The sequence below is a fragment of the Ambystoma mexicanum genome, chromosome 11 (genome assembly GCF_040938575.1).
Source record: "Ambystoma mexicanum isolate Mex_15411 chromosome 11, UKY_AmexF1_1, whole genome shotgun sequence".
Taxonomy (NCBI): domain Eukaryota; kingdom Metazoa; phylum Chordata; class Amphibia; order Caudata; family Ambystomatidae; genus Ambystoma; species Ambystoma mexicanum.
In genome coordinates, this window is record NC_090934.1 from 622,729,280 (window position 1) to 622,745,616 (window position 16,337).

The window sequence follows — 16,337 nt, forward strand, 5'->3', positions numbered from 1 at the left end:
CCCGTGTCTCTCTCCTGTTACCCCCCACCCTTCTCAGGCCCTGTGTCTCCCTCGTGTTCCCTCCACCCCCCTCTCATGCCCAGTGTCTCTCTCCTGTTGCCCCCCCACCCCCTGGTCATGCCCGGTGTCTCCATGCTGATGCTGCCCACCCCCCGCTCATGCCCCATTTCTCTCTCCTGTTACCTCCCACCCCCGTTCATGCCCCATGTCTCCCTTCTGTTGCCTCCCACCCCCTGCTCATGCCCTGTGTCTCTCTCCTGTTACCCCCCACCCCCTCTCATGCCCCGTGTCTCTCTCCTGTAGCCCCCCACCCCCGGTCATGCCCAGTGTCTCCCTGCTGTTGCCCCCCACCCCCTGCTCATGTCCCGTGTCTCTCTCCTGTTACCCCCATCCCCCGGTCATGCCCCGTGTCTCACTGCTGTTGCCCCCCACCCCCCGCTCATGCCCCTTGTCTCTCTCCTGTTCCCCCAAACCCTGCTCATGCCTCGTGTCTCCCCTGTTCCCCCCACACCCTGCTCATGCCCCGTGTCTCTCTCCTGTTACCCCCGACCCCCCGCTCATGCCCCGTGTCTCTCTCCTGTTACCCCCACCACCGCTCATGCCCCGTGTCTCCCTCTTGTAGCCCCCCACCCCCCGCTCATGCCCCGTGTCTCCCTCGTGTTCCCCCCAACCCCCGCTCATGCTCCGTGTCTCCCTCTTGTTCCCCCACCTCCCGCTCATGCCCCGTGACTCCCTGCTGTTGCCCCCCACCCCCCGCTCAGGCCCCGTGTCTCTCTCCTGTTACCCCTGACCCCCCCTCATGCCCCGCGTCTCTCTCCTGTTACCCCCACCTTCCTCTATGTCCCGTGTCTCTCTCCTGTTACCTCCCACCCCCCCGGTCATGCCCAGTGTCTCCCTGCTGTTGCCCCCCGCTCATGGCCCGTGTCTCTCTCCTGTTCCCCCCACCCCCGCTCATGCCCCTTGTCTCTCTCCTGTTACCCCCGACCCCCTGCTCATGCCCCGTGTCTCTCTCCTGTTACCCCCACTCCCGCTCATGCCCCGTGTCTCCCTCTTGTTGCCACCCACCCCCCGCTCATGCCCCGTGTCTCCCTCGTGTTCCCCCCACCCCCCGCCCATGCCCTGTGTCTCTCTCTTGTTCCCCCACCTCCCGCTCATGCCCCGTGACTCCCTGCTGTTGCCCCCCACCCCCGCTCAGGCCCCGTGTCTCTCTCCTGTTACCCCTGATCCCCCGCTCATGCCCCGCGTCTCTCTCCTGTTACCGCCACACCCCCCTCTCATGCCCCGTGTCTCTCTCCTGCAGCCCCCCACCCCCAGTCATGCGTCATGTCTCCCTGCTGTTGCCCCCCTCCCCCGCTCACGCCCCGTATCTCTCTCCTGTTACCCCTCACTCCCCTCTTTTGACCCGTGTCTCTCTCCTGTTGCCCCCCCCACCCTGGGCATGCCCCGTATCTCCCTTCTGTTGCCCCCCACCCCCCGGTCATGCCCTGTGTCTCCCTGCTGTTGCCCCCACCCCCGCTCATGCCCTGTGTCTCTCTCCTGTTACCCCCACCCCCCTCTCATGCCCCATGTCTCCCTCGTGTTCCCCCCACTGCCCGCTCATGCCCCGTGTCTCCATGCTGTTTCCCCCCACCCCCGCTCATGCCCCGTGTCTCTCTCCTGTAGCCCCCCACCCCGGTCATGCCCAGTGTCTCCCTGCTGTTGCCCCCCACCCCCTGCTCATGTCCCGTGTCTCTCTCCTGTTACCCCCATCCCCCGGTCATGCCCCGTGTCTCACTGCTGTTGCCCCCCACCCCCCGCTCATGCCCCTTGTCTCTCTCCTGTTCCCCCCAAACCCTGCTCATGCCTCGTGTCTCCCCTGTTCCATCCACGCCCTGCTCATGCCCGTGTCTCTCTCCTGTTACCCCCGACCACCCGCTCATGCCCCGTGTCTCTCTCCTGTTACCCCCACCCCCTCTCATGCCCTGTGTCTCTCTCCTGTAGCCCCCCACCCCCGGTCATTCCCAGTGTCTCCCTGCTGTTGCCCCTACCCCCCGCTCATGCCCTGTGTCTCCCTCGTGTTCCCCCAACCCCCCCGCTCATTCCCCGTGTCTCCCTGCTGTTGCCCCCCACCCCCCGCTCATGCCCCGTGTCTCCCTCCTGTTGCCCCCACCCCCCGCTCATGCCCCGTGTCTCTCTCCTGTTACCCCCCGCTCATGCCCTGTGTCTCTCTCCTGTAGCCCCCCACCCCCGCTCATGCCCCGTGTCTCTCTCCTGTGTCCCCTACCCCCAGCTCATGCCCTGTGTCTCCCTCGTGTTCCCCCAACCCCCCCGCTCATGCCCCGTGTCTCCCTGCTGTTGCCCCCCACCCCCCGCTCATGCCCCGTGTCTCCCTCCTGTTGCCCCCACCCCCCGCTCATGCCCCGTGTCTCTCTCCTGTTACCCCCCACCCCGGTCTTGCCCCGTGTCTCCCTGCTGCTACCCCCACCCCCCAGTCAAGTCCCGTGTGTCCCTCGTGTTCCCCCAACCCCCTGCTCATGCCCCGTGTCTCCCTACTGTTGCCACCACCCCCGCTCATGCCCTGTGTCTCCCTGCTGTTGCCCCCCACCCCCTGCTCATGCCCCGTGTCTCCCTCCTGTTGCCCCCCACCCCCGCTCATGCCCCGTGTCTCTCTCCTGTTACCCCTGACCCCCCGCTCATGCCCCGTGTCTCTCTCCTGTTACCCCCACCCCCCGCTCATGCCCTGTGTCTCCCTCTTGATGCCCCCCACCCCCCGCTCATGCCCCATGTCTCCCTCGTGTTCCCCCCACCCCCTGCTCAGGCACCGTGTCTCCCTCTTGTTACCCCCACCTCCCGCACATGCCCCGTGACTCCCTGCTGTTGCCCCCCACCCCCCGCTCAGGCCCCGTGTCTCTCTCCTGTTACCCCTGACCCCCTGCTCATGCCCCGCGTCTCTCTCCTGTTACCCCCACCCCCTCTCATGCCCCGTGTCTCTCTCCTGTTACCCCCACCCCCCTCTCATGCCCTGTGTCTCTCTCCTGTTACCCCCCACTCATGCCCGTGTCTCACTGCTGTTGCCCCCACCACCCGCTCATGACCCGTGTCTCTCTCCTGTTACACCCCACCCCCCGCTCATGCCCCGTGTCTCCCTTCTGTTTCCCCTCCAACCCGGATCATGCCCCGTGTCTCCCTGCTGTTGCCCCCCACCCCGATCATGCCCCGTGTCTCCCTGCTGTTGCCCCCCACACCCCGCACATGCCCCGTGTCTCTCTCCTGTTACCCCCCACCCCCTCTCATGCCCTGTGTCTCCCTCGTGTTCCCCTCACCCCCCTCTCATGCCCAATATCTCTCTCCTGTTGCCCCCCCACCTCCCGGTCATGCCCCGTGTCTCCATGCTGATGCCGCCCACCCCCGCTCATGCCCCATTTCTCTCTCCTGTTACCCCCACCCCCCGCTCATGCCCCGTGTCTCCCTTCTGTTGCCCCCCCACCCCGGATCATGCCCCGTGTCTCCCTGCTGTTGCCCCCCACACCCGATCATGCCCCGTGTCTCCCTGCTGTTGCCCCCAACCCCCGCACATGCCCCGTGTCTCTCTCCTTTTACCCCCCACCCCCTCTCATGCCCTGTGTCTCCCTCGTGTTCCCCCCATCCCCCTCTCATGCCCAGTGTCTCTCTCCTGTAGCCCCCCCACCTCCCTGTCATGCCCCGTGTCTCCATGCTGATGCCGCCCACCCCCCGCTCATGCCCCATTTCTCTCTCCTGTTACCTCCCAACCCCCGGTCATGCCCCATGTCTCCCTGCTGTTGCCCCCCACCCCCTGCCCCGTGTCTCTCTCCTGTTACCCCCACCCCCTCTCATGCCCCGTGTCTCTCTCCTGTAGCCCCCCACCCCGCGGTCATGCCCTGTGTCTCCCTGCTGTTGCCCCCCACCCCCTGCTCATGTCCCGTGTCTCTCTCCTGTTACCCCCATCCCCCGGTCATGCCCCGTGTCTCACTGCTGTTGCCCCCCATCCCCCGCTCATGCCCCGTGTCTCTCTCCTGTTCCCCCAACCCCCGCTCATGCCTTGTGTCTCCCCTGTTCTCCCCCACCTCCCACTCATGCCCTGTGTCTCTCTCCTGTTACCCCCGACCCCCTGCTCATGCCCGTGTCTCTCTCCTGTTACCCCCATCCCTTGCTCATGCCCCGTGTCTCCCTCTTGTTGCCGCCCAGCCGCCGCTCATGCCCCGTGTCTCCCTCGTGTTCCCCCCACCCCTGCTCATGCCCCATGTCTCCCTCTTGTTCCCCCCACCTCCCGCACATGCCCGTGACTCCCTGCTGTTGCCCCCCACCCCCCGCTCAGGCCCCGTGTCTCTCTCCTGTTACCCCTGACCCCCCGCTCATGCCCCGTGTATCTCTCCTGTTACCCCCCACCCCCCTCTCATGCCCCGTGTCTCTCTCCTGTTTCCCCCCAGCCCCCTCTCATGCCCTGTGTGTCTTTCCTGTTACCCCCCACCCCCTCTCATGCCCCGTGTCTCTCTCCTGTAGCCCCCCACCCCCGGTCATGCCCAGTGTCTCCCTGCTGTTGCCCCCCACCCCCTGCTCATGTCCCGTGTCTCTCTCCTGTTACCCCCATCCCCGGTCATGCCCCGTGTCTCACTGCTGTTGCTCCCCACCCCATGCTCTGCCTCGTGTCTCCCCTGTTCCCCCAACGCCCTGCTCATGCCCCGTGTCTCTCTCCTGTTACCCCCGACCCCCCGCTCATGCCCCGTGTCTCTCTCCTGTTACCCCCACCCCCGCTCATGCCCCGTGTCTCCCTCGTGTTCCCCCCACCCCCGCTCATGCCCCGTGTCTCCCTCTTGTTCCCCCACCTCCCGCTCATGCCCCGTGACTCCCTGCTGTTGCCCCCCACCCTCCGCTCAGGCCCCGTGTCTCTCTCCTGTTACCCTTGACCCCCCTCATGCCCTGCGTCTCTCTCCTGTTACCCCCCACCCTCCTCTATGTCCCGCGTCTCTCTCCTGTTACCTCCCACCCCCCGGTCATGCCCAGTGTCTCCCTGCTGTTGCCCCCCACCCCCCGCTCATGGCCCGTGTCTCTCTCCTGTTCCCCCCAAACCCTGCTCATGCCTCGTGTCTCCCCTGTTCCCCCCGACCCCCTGCTCATGCCCCGTGTCTCTCTCCTGTTACCGCCGACCCCCTGCTCATGCCCCGTGTCTCTCTCCTGTTACCCCCCCACCTCCCGGTCATGCCCCGTGTCTCCATGCTGATGCCGCCCACCCCCCGCTCATGCCCCATTTCTCTCTCCTGTTACCTCCCACCCCCCAGTCATGCCCCATGTCTCCCTGCTGTTGCCCCCCACCCCCTGCTCATGCCCCGTGTCTCTCTCCTGTTACCCCCACCCCCTCTCATGCCCCGTGTCTCTCTCCTGTAGCCCCCCACCCCGCGGTCATGCCCCATGTCTCCCTGCTGTTGCCCCCCCACCCCCTGCTCATGTCCCGTGTCTCTCTCCTGTTACCCCCATCCCCCGGTCATGCCCCGTGTCCCACTGCTGTTGCCCCCCATCCCCCGCTCATGCCCAGTGTCTCTCTCCTGTTCCCCCAACCCCCGCTCATGCCTTGTGTCTCCCCTGTTCTCCCCCACCTCCCGCTCATGCCCTGTGTCTCTCTCCTGTTACCCCCGACCCCCTGCTCATGCCCGTGTCTCTCTCCTGTTACCCCATCCCTTGCTCATGCCCCGTGTCTCCCTCTTGTTGCCGCCCAGCCCCCGCTCATGCCCCGTGTCTCCCTCGTGTTCCCCCCACCCCCGCTCATGCCCCGTGTCTCCCTCTTGTTACCCCCACCTCCCGCACATGCCCGTGACTCCCTGCTGTTGCCCCCCACCCCCCGCTCAGGTGCCGTGTCTCTCTCATGTTACCCCTGACCCCCCGCTCATGCCCCGTGTCTCTCTCCTGTTACCCCCCACCCCCCTCTCATGCCCCGTGTCTCTCTCCTGTTTCCCCCCAGCCCCCTCTCATGCCCTGTGTGTCTCTCCTGTTACCCCCCACCCCATCTCATGCCCTGTGTCTCCCTCGTGTTCCCCCCACCACCCTCTCATGCCCAATATCTCTCTCCTGTTGCCCCCCCACCTCCCGGTCATGCCCCGTGTCTCCATGCTGATGCCGCCCACCCCCGCTCATGCCCCATTTCTCTCTCCTGTTACCCCCACCCCCCGCTCATGCCCCGTGTCTCCCTTCTGTTGCCCCCCCACCCCGGATCATGCCCCGTGTCTCCCTGCTGTTGCCCCCCACCCCCGATCATGCCCCGTGTCTCCCTGCTTTTGCCCCCACCCCCCGCACATGCCCCGTGTCTCTCTCCTTTTACACCCCACCCCCTCTCATGCCCTGTGTCTCCCTCGTGTTCCCCCCATCCCCCTCTCATGCCCAGTGTCCCTCTCCTGTAGCCCCCCCACCTCCCGGTCATGCCCCGTGTCTCCATGCTGATGCCGCCCACCCCCCGCTCATGCCCCATTTCTCTCTCCTGTTACCTCCCACCCCCCGGTCATGCCCCATGTCTCCCTGCTGTTGCCCCCCACCCCCTGCTCATGCCCCGTGTCTCTCTCCTGTTACCCCCACCCCCTCTCATGCCCTGTGTCTCTCTCCTGTAGCCCCCCACCCCGCGGTCATGCCCCGTGTCTCCCTGCTGTTGCCCCCCACCCCCTGCTCATGTCCCGTGTCTCTCTCCTGTTACCCCCATCCCCCGGTCATGCCCCGTGTCTCACTGCTGTTGCCCCCCATCCCCCGCTCATGCCCCGTGTCTCTCTCCTGTTCCCCCCAACCCCCGCTCATGCCTTGTGTCTCCCCTGTTCTCCCCCACCTCCCGCTCATGCCCTGTGTCTCTCTCCTGTTACCCCCGACCCCCTGCTCATGCCCGTGTCTCTCTCCTGTTACCCCCATCCCTTGCTCATGCCCCGTGTCTCCCTCTTGTTGCCGCCCAGCCCCCGCTCATGCCCCGTGTCTCCCTCGTGTTCCCCCCACCCCCGCTCATGCCCCGTGTCTCCCTCTTGTTCCGCCCACCTCCGGCACATGCCTGTGACTCCCTGCTGTTGCCCCCACCCCCCGCTCACACCCCGTGTCTCTCTCCTGTTACCCCTGACCCCCCGCTCATGCCCCGTGTCTCTCTCCTGTTACCGCCCACCCCCCTCTCATGCCCCGTGTCTCTCTCCTGTTTCCCCCCAGCCCCCTCTCATGCCCTGTGTGTCTCTCCTGTTACCCCCCACCCCCTCTCATGCCCCGTGTCTCTCTCCTGTAGCCCCCCACCCCCGGTCATGCCCAGTGTCTCCATGCTGTTGCCCCCCACCCCTGGTCATGCCCAGTGTCTCTCTCCTGTTACCCCTGACCCCCTGCTCATGCCCGTGTCTCTCTCCTGTTACCCCCATCCCTTGCTCATGCCCCGTGTCTCCCTCTTGTTGCCGCCCAGCCCCCGCTCATGCCCCGTGTCTCCCTCGTGTTCCCCCCACCCCCGCTCATGCCCCGTGTCTCCCTCTTGTTCCGCCCACCTCCCGCACATGCCCCGTGTCTCCCTCTTGTTCCGCCCACCTCCCGCACATGCCCGTGACTCCCTGCTGTTGCCCCCGACCCCCCGCTCAGGCCCCGTGTCTCTCTCCTGTTACCCCTGACCCCCCGCTCATGCCCCGTGTCTCTCTCCTGTTACCCCCCACCCCCCTCTCATGCCCCGTGTCTCTCTCCTGTTTCCCCCCAGCCCCCTCTCATGCCCTGTGTGTCTCTCCTGTTACCCCCCACCCGCTCTCATGCCCCATGTCTCTCTCCTGTAGCCCCCCACCCCCGGTCATGCCCAGTGTCTCCCTGCTGTTGCCCCCCACCCCCTGCTCATGTCCCGTGTCTCTCTCCTGTTACCCCCATCCCCCGGTCATGCCCCGTGTCTCACTGCTGTTGCCCCCCACCCCCCGCTCATGCCCCTTGTCTCTCTCCTGTTCCCCCAAAACCTGCTCATGCCTCGTGTCTCACCTGTTCCCCCCACGCCCTGCTCATGCCCCGTGTCTCTCTCCTGTTACCCCCGACCCCCCGCTCATGCCCCGTGTCTCTCTCCTGTTACTCCCACCCCCGCTCATGCCCCGTGTCTTCCTCTTGCAGCCCCCCACCCCCCGCTCATGCCCCGTGTCTCCCTCGTGTTCCCCCCACCCCCTCTCATGCCCCGTGTCTCCCTCTTGTTCCCCCACCTCCCGCTCATGCCCCGTGACTCCCTGCTGTTGCCCCCCACCCTCCGCTCAGGCCCCGTGTCTCTCTCCTGTTACCCCTGACCCCCCCTCATGCCCTGCGTCTCTCTCCTGTTACCCCCCACCCTCCTCTATGTCCCGCGTCTCTCTCCTGTTACCTCCCACCCCCGGTCATGCCCAGTGTCTCCCTGCTGTTGCCCCCCACCCCCCGCTCATGGCCCGTGTCTCTTTCCTGTTCCCCCCAAACCCCGCTCATTCCTCGTGTCTCCCCTGTTCCCCCCCACCCCCCGCTCATGCCCCGTGTCTCTCTCCTGTTACCCCCACTCCCGCTCATGCCCCGTGTCTCCCTCTTGTTGCCCCCCAACCCCCGCTCATGCCCCGTGTCTCCCTAGTGTTCCCCCACCCCCCGCCCATGCCCCGTGTCTCCCTCTTGTTCCCCCACCTCCCGCTCATGCCCCGTGACTCCATGCTGTTGCCCCCCCAGCCCTGCTCAGGCCATGTGTCTCTCTCCTGTTACCCCTGATCCCCCGCGACTCTCTCCTGTTACCGCCCCACCCCCCTCTCATGCCCCGTGTCTCTCTCCTGCAGCCCCCCACCCCCAGTCATGCGTCATGTCTCCCTGCTGTTGCCCCCCTCCCCCGCTCACGCCCCGTATCTCTCTCCTGTTAACCCTCACTCCCCTCTCTTGACCCGTGTCTCTCTCCTGTTGCCCCCCCACCCTGGGCATGCCCCCTATCTCCCTTCTGTTGCCCCCCACCCCCCGGTCATGCCCTGTGTCTCCCTGCTGTTGCCCCCACCCCCCGTTCATGCCCCGTGTCTCTCTCCTGTTACCCCCCACCCCCTCTCCTGCCCCATGTCTCCCTCGTGTTCCCCCCACCGCCCGCTCATGCCCCGTGTCTCCATGCTGTTTCCCCCCACCCCCGCTCATGCCCCCTGTCTCTCTCCTGTGTCCCCGACCCCCCGCTCATGCCCTGTGTTTCCCTTGTGTTCCCCCAACCCCCCCGCTCATGCCCCGTGTCTCCCTGCTGTTGCCCCCCACCCCCCGCTCATGCCCCGTGTCTCCCTCATGTTGCCCCCACCCCCCGCTCATGCCCCGTGTCTCTCTCCTGTTACCCCCCACCGCTGCTCATGCCCTGTGTCTCCCTGCTGCTGCCCCCACCACCCGCTCATGACCCGTGTCTCTCTCCTGTTACACCCCACCCGCCGCTCATGCCCGTGTCTCCCTTCTGTTGTCCCCCCACCCCGGATCATGCCCCGTGTCTCCCTGCTGTTGCCCCCCACCCCCGATCATGCCCCGTGTCTCCCTGCTGTTGCCCCCACCCCCCGCACATGCCCCGTGTCTCTCTCCTTTTACACCCCACCCCCTCTCATGCCCTGTGTCTCCCTCGTGTTCCCCCCATCCCCCTCTCATGCCCAGTGTCCCTCTCCTGTAGCCCCCCCACCTCCCGGTCATGCCCCGTGTCTCCATGCTGATGCCGCCCACCCCCCGCTCATGCTCCATTTCTCTCTCCTGTTACCTCCCACCCCCCGGTCATGCCCCATGTCTCCCTGCTGTTGCCCCCCACCCCCTGCTCATGCCCCGTGTCTCTCTCCTGTTACCCCCACCCCCTCTCATGCCCCATGTCTCTCTCCTGTAGCCCCCCACCCCGCGGTCATGCCCCGTGTCTCCCTGCTGTTGCCCCCCACCCCCTGCTCATGTCCCGTGTCTCTCTCCTGTTACCCCCATCCCCCGGTCATGCCCCGTGTCTCACTGCTGTTGCCCCCATCCCCCGCTCATGCCCGTGTCTCTCTCCTGTTCCCCCCAACCCCCGCTCATGCCTTGTGTCTCCCCTGTTCTCCCCCACCTCCCGCTCATGCCCTGTGTCTCTCTCCTGTTACCCCCGACCCCCTGCTCATGCCCGTGTCTCTCTCCTGTTACCCCCATCCCTTGCTCATGCCCCGTGTCTCCCTCTTGTTGCCGCCCAGCCCCCGCTCATGCCCCGTGTCTCCCTCGTGTTCCCCCCACCCCCGCTCATGCCCCGTGTCTCCCTCTTGTTCTGCCCACCTCCTGCACATGCCCGTGACTCCCTGCTGTTGCCCCCACCCCCCGCTCACGCCCCGTGTCTCTCTCCTGTTACCCCTGACCCCCCGCTCATGCCCCGTGTCTCTCTCCTGTTACCCCCCACCCCCCTCTCATGCCCCGTGTCTCTCTCCTGTTTCCCCCCAGACCCCTCTCATGCCCTGTGTGTCTCTCCTGTTACCCCCCACCCCCTCTCATGCCCCGTGTCTCTCTCCTGTAGCCCCCCACCCCCGGTCATGCCCAGTGTCTCCCTGCTGTTGCCCCCCACCCCCGGTCATGCCCAGTGTCTCTCTCCTGTTACCCCCGACCCCCTGCTCATGCCCGTGTCTCTCTCCTGTTACCCCCATCCCTTGCTCATGCCCCGTGTCTCCCTCTTGTTGCCGCCCAGCCCCCGCTCATGCCCCGTGTCTCCCTCGTGTTCCCCCCACCCCCGCTCATGCCCCGTGTCTCCCTCTTGTTCCGCCCACCTCCCGCACATGCCCGTGACTCCCTGCTGTTGCCCCCGACCCCCCGCTCAGGCCCTGTGTCTCTCTCCTGTTTCCCCTGACCCCCCGCTCATGCCCCGTGTCTCTCTCCTGTTACCCCCCACCCCCCTCTCATGCCCCGTGTCTCTCTCCTGTTTCCCCCCAGCCCCCTCTCATGCCCTGTGTGTCTCTCCTGTTACCCCCCACCCCCTCTCATGCCCCGTGTCTCTCTCCTGTAGCCCCCCACCCCCGGTCATTCCCAGTGTCTCCCTGCTGTTGCCCCCCACCCCCTGCTCATGTCCCGTGTCTCTCTCCTGTTACCCCCATCCCCCGGTCATGCCCCGTGTCTCACTGCTGTTGCCCCCCACCCCCCGCTCATGCCCCTTGTCTCTCTCCTGTTCCCCCAAACCCTGCTCATGCCTCGTGTCTCCCCTGTTCCCCCCACGCCCTGCTCATGCCCCGTGTCTCTCTCCTGTTACCCCCGACCCCCCGCTCATGCCCCGTGTCTCTCTCCTGTTACCCCCCACCCCCGCTCATGCCCCGTGTCTCCCTCTTGTAGCCCCCCACCCCCCGCTCATGCCCCGTGTCTCCCTCGTGTTCCCCCCAGCCCCTCTCATGCCCCGTGTCTCCCTCTTGTTCCCCCACCTCCCGCTCATGCCCCGTGACTCCCTGCTGTTGCCCCCCACCCTCCGCTCAGGCCCCGTGTCTCTCTCCTGTTACCCCTGACCCCCCCTCATGCCCTGCGTCTCTCTCCTGTTACCCCCCACCCTCCTCTATGTCCCGCGTCTCTCTCCTGTTACCTCCCACCCCCGGTCATGCCCAGTGTCTCCCTGCTGTTGCCCCCCACCCCCCGCTCATGGCCCGTGTCTCTCTCCTGTTCCCCCCAAACCCCGCTCATGCCTCGTGTCTCCCCTGTTCCCCCCCACCCCCCGCTCATGCCCCGTGTCTCTCTCCTGTTACCCCCACTCCCGCTCATGCCCCGTGTCTCCCCTGTTCCCCCCCACCCCCCGCTCATGCCCCGTGTCTCTCTCCTGTTACCCCCCACCCCGGTCATGCCCCGTGTCTCCCTGCTGCTACCCCCACCCCCCAGTCAAGTCCCGTGTGTCCCTCGTGTTCCCCCAACCCCCTGCTCATGCCCCGTGTCTCCCTACTGTTGCCACCACCCCCGCTCATGCCCTGTGTCTCCCTGCTGTTGCCCCCCACCCCCTGCTCATGCCCCGTGTCTCCCTCCTGTTGCCCCCCACCCCCGCTCATGCCCCGTGTCTCTCTCCTGTTACCCCTGACCCCCCGCTCATGCCCCGTGTCTCTCTCCTGTTACCCCCACCCCCCGCTCATGCCCTGTGTCTCCCTCTTGATGCCCCCCACCCCCCGCTCATGCCCCATGTCTCCCTCATGTTCCCCCCACCCCCTGCTCAGGCACCGTGTCTCCCTCTTGTTACCCCCACCTCCCGCACATGCCCCGTGACTCCCTGCTGTTGCCCCCCACCCCCCGCTCAGGCCCCGTGTCTCTCTCCTGTTACCCCTGACCCCCTGCTCATGCCCCGCGTCTCTCTCCTGTTACCCCCACCCCCTCTCATGCCCCGTGTCTCTCTCCTGTTACCCCCACCCCCCTCTCATGCCCTGTGTCTCTCTCCTGTTACCCCCCACTCATGCCCGTGTCTCACTGCTGTTGCCCCCACCACCCGCTCATGACCCGTGTCTCTCTCCTGTTACACCCCACCCCCCGCTCATGCCCCGTGTCTCCCTTCTGTTTCCCCTCCAACCCGGATCATGCCCCGTGTCTCCCTGCTGTTGCCCCCCACCCCGATCATGCCCCGTGTCTCCCTGCTGTTGCCCCCCACACCCCGCACATGCCCCGTGTCTCTCTCCTGTTACCCCCCACCCCCTCTCATGCCCTGTGTCTCCCTCGTGTTCCCCTCACCCCCCTCTCATGCCCAATATCTCTCTCCTGTTGCCCCCCCACCTCCCGGTCATGCCCTGTGTCTCCATGCTGATGCCGCCCACCCCCGCTCATGCCCCATTTCTCTCTCCTGTTACCCCCACCCCCCGCTCATGCCCCGTGTCTCCCTTCTGTTGCCCCCCCACCCCAGATCATGCCCCGTGTCTCCCTGCTGTTGCCCCCCACACCCGATCATGCCCCGTGTCTCCCTGCTGTTGCCCCCAACCCCCGCACATGCCCCGTGTCTCTCTCCTTTTACCCCCCACGCCATCTCATGCCCTGTGTCTCCCTCGTGTTCCCCCCATCCCCCTCTCATGCCCAGTGTCTCTCTCCTGTAGCCCCCCCACCTCCCTGTCATGCCCCGTGTCTCCATGCTGATGCCGCCCACCCCCCGCTCATGCCCCATTTCTCTCTCCTGTTACCTCCCAACCCCCGGTCATGCCCCATGTCTCCCTGCTGTTGCCCCCCACCCCCTGCCCCGTGTCTCTCTCCTGTTACCCCCACCCCCTCTCATGCCCCGTGTCTCTCTCCTGTAGCCCCCCACCCCGCGGTCATGCCCCGTGTCTCCCTGCTGTTGCCCCCCACCCCCTGCTCATGTCCCGTGTCTCTCTCCTGTTACCCCCATCCCCCGGTCATGCCCCGTGTCTCACTGCTGTTGCCCCCCATCCCCCGCTCATGCCCCGTGTCTCTCTCCTGTTCCCCCAACCCCCGCTCATGCCTTGTGTCTCCCCTGTTCTCCCCCACCTCCCACTCATGCCCTGTGTCTCTCTCCTGTTACCCCCGACCCCCTGCTCATGCCCGTGTCTCTCTCCTGTTACCCCCATCCCTTGCTCATGCCCCGTGTCTCCCTCTTGTTGCCGCCCAGCCGCCGCTCATGCCCCGTGTCTCCCTCGTGTTCCCCCCACCCCTGCTCATGCCCCATGTCTCCCTCTTGTTCCCCCCACCTCCCGCACATGCCCGTGACTCCCTGCTGTTGCCCCCCACCCCCCGCTCAGGCCCCGTGTCTCTCTCCTGTTACCCCTGACCCCCCGCTCATGCCCCGTGTATCTCTCCTGTTACCCCCCACCCCCCTCTCATGCCCCGTGTCTCTCTCCTGTTTCCCCCCAGCCCCCTCTCATGCCCTGTGTGTCTTTCCTGTTACCCCCCACCCCCTCTCATGCCCCGTGTCTCTCTCCTGTAGCCCCCCACCCCCGGTCATGCCCAGTGTCTCCCTGCTGTTGCCCCCCACCCCCTGCTCATGTCCCGTGTCTCTCTCCTGTTACCCCCATCCCCGGTCATGCCCCGTGTCTCACTGCTGTTGCTCCCCACCCCATGCTCATGCCCCTTGTCTCTCTCCTGTTCCCCCAAACCCTGCTCATGCCTCGTGTCTCCCCTGTTCCCCCAACGCCCTGCTCATGCCCCGTGTCTCTCTCCTGTTACCCCCGACCCCCCACTCATGCCCCGTGTCTCTCTCCTGTTACCCCCACCCCCGCTCATGCCCCGTGTCTCCCTCGTGTTCCCCCCACCCCCGCTCATGCCCCGTGTCTCCCTCTTGTTCCCCACCTCCCGCTCATGCCCCGTGACTCCCTGCTGTTGCCCCCCACCCTCCGCTCAGGCCCCGTGTCTCTCTCCTGTTACCCTTGACCCCCCTCATGCCCTGCGTCTCTCTCCTGTTACCCCCCACCCTCCTCTATGTCCCGCGTCTCTCTCCTGTTACCTCCCACCCCCCGGTCATGCCCAGTGTCTCCCTGCTGTTGCCCCCCACCCCCCGCTCATGGCCCGTGTCTCTCTCCTGTTCCCCCCAAACCCCGCTCATGCCTCGTGTCTCCCCTGTTCCCCCCGACCCCCTGCTCATGCCCCGTGTCTCTCTCCTGTTACCCCCGACCCCTGCTCATGCCCCGTGTCTCTCTCCTGTTACCCCCCCACCTCCCGGTCATGCCCGTGTCTCCATGCTGATGCCGCCCACCCCCGCTCATGCCCCATTTCTCTCTCCTGTTACCTCCCACCCCCAGTCATGCCCCATGTCTCCCTGCTGTTGCCCCCCACCCCCTGCTCATGCCCCGTGTCTCTCTCCTGTTACCCCCACCCCCTCTCATGCCCCGTGTCTCTCTCCTGTAGCCCCCCACCCCGCGGTCATGCCCCATGTCTCCCTGCTGTTGCCCCCCACCCCCTGCTCATGTCCCGTGTCTCTCTCCTGTTACCCCCATCCCCCGGTCATGCCCCGTGTCCCACTGCTGTTGCCCCCCATCCCCCGCTCATGCCCAGTGTCTCTCTCCTGTTCCCCCAACCCCCGCTCATGCCTTGTGTCTCCCCTGTTCTCCCCCACCTCCCGCTCATGCCCTGTGTCTCTCTCCTGTTACCCCCGACCCCCCTGCTCATGCCCGTGTCTCTCTCCTGTTACCCCATCCCTTGCTCATGCCCCGTGTCTCCCTCTTGTTGCCGCCCAGCCCCCGCTCATGCCCCGTGTCTCCCTCGTGTTCCCCCCACCCCCGCTCATGCCCCGTGTCTCCCTCTTGTTACCCCCACCTCCCGCACATGCCCGTGACTCCCTGCTGTTGCCCCCCACCCCCCGCTCAGGTGCCGTGTCTCTCTCATGTTACCCCTGACCCCCCGCTCATGCCCCGTGTCTCTCTCCTGTTACCCCCACCCCCCTCTCATGCCCCGTGTCTCTCTCCTGTTTCCCCCCAGCCCCCTCTCATGCCCTGTGTGTCTCTCCTGTTACCCCCCACCCCATCTCATGCCCTGTGTCTCCCTCGTGTTCCCCCCACCACCCTCTCATGCCCAATATCTCTCTCCTGTTGCCCCCCCCACCTCCCGGTCATGCCCCGTGTCTCCATGCTGATGCCGCCCACCCCCGCTCATGCCCCATTTCTCTCTCCTGTTACCCCCACCCCCCGCTCATGCCCCGTGTCTCCCTTCTGTTGCCCCCCCACCCGGATCATGCCCCGTGTCTCCCTGCTGTTGCCCCCCACCCCCGATCATGCCCCGTGTCTCCCTGCTGTTGCCCCCACCCCCCGCACATGCCCCGTGTCTCTCTCCTTTTACACCCCACCCCCTCTCATGCCCTGTGTCTCCCTCGTGTTCCCCCCATCCCCCTCTCATGCCCAGTGTCCCTCTCCTGTAGCCCCCCCACCTCCCCGGTCATGCCCCGTGTCTCCATGCTGATGCCGCCACCCCCCGCTCATGCCCCATTTCTCTCTCCTGTTACCTCCCACCCCCGGTCATGCCCCATGTCTCCCTGCTGTTGCCCCCCACCCCCTGCTCATGCCCCGTGTCTCTCTCCTGTTACCCCCACCCCCTCTCATGCCCCGTGTCTCTCTCCTGTAGCCCCCCACCCCGCGGTCATGCCCCGTGTCTCCCTGCTGTTGCCCCCCACCCCCTGCTCATGTCCCGTGTCTCTCTCCTGTTACCCCCATCCCCCGGTCATGCCCCGTGTCTCACTGCTGTTGCCCCCCATCCCCCGCTCATGCCCCGTGTCTCTCTCCTGTTCCCCCAACCCCCGCTCATGCCTTGTGTCTCCCCTGTTCTCCCTCACCTCCCGCTCATGCCCTGTGTCTCTCTCCTGTTACCCCCGACCCCCTGCTCATGCCCGTGTCTCTCTCCTGTTACCCCCATCCCTTGCTCATGCCCCGTGTCTCCCTCTTGTTGCCGCCCAGCCCCCGCTCATGCCCCGTGTCTCCCTCGTGTTCCCCCCAACCCCCGCTCATGCCCCGTGTCTCCCTCTTGTTCCGCCC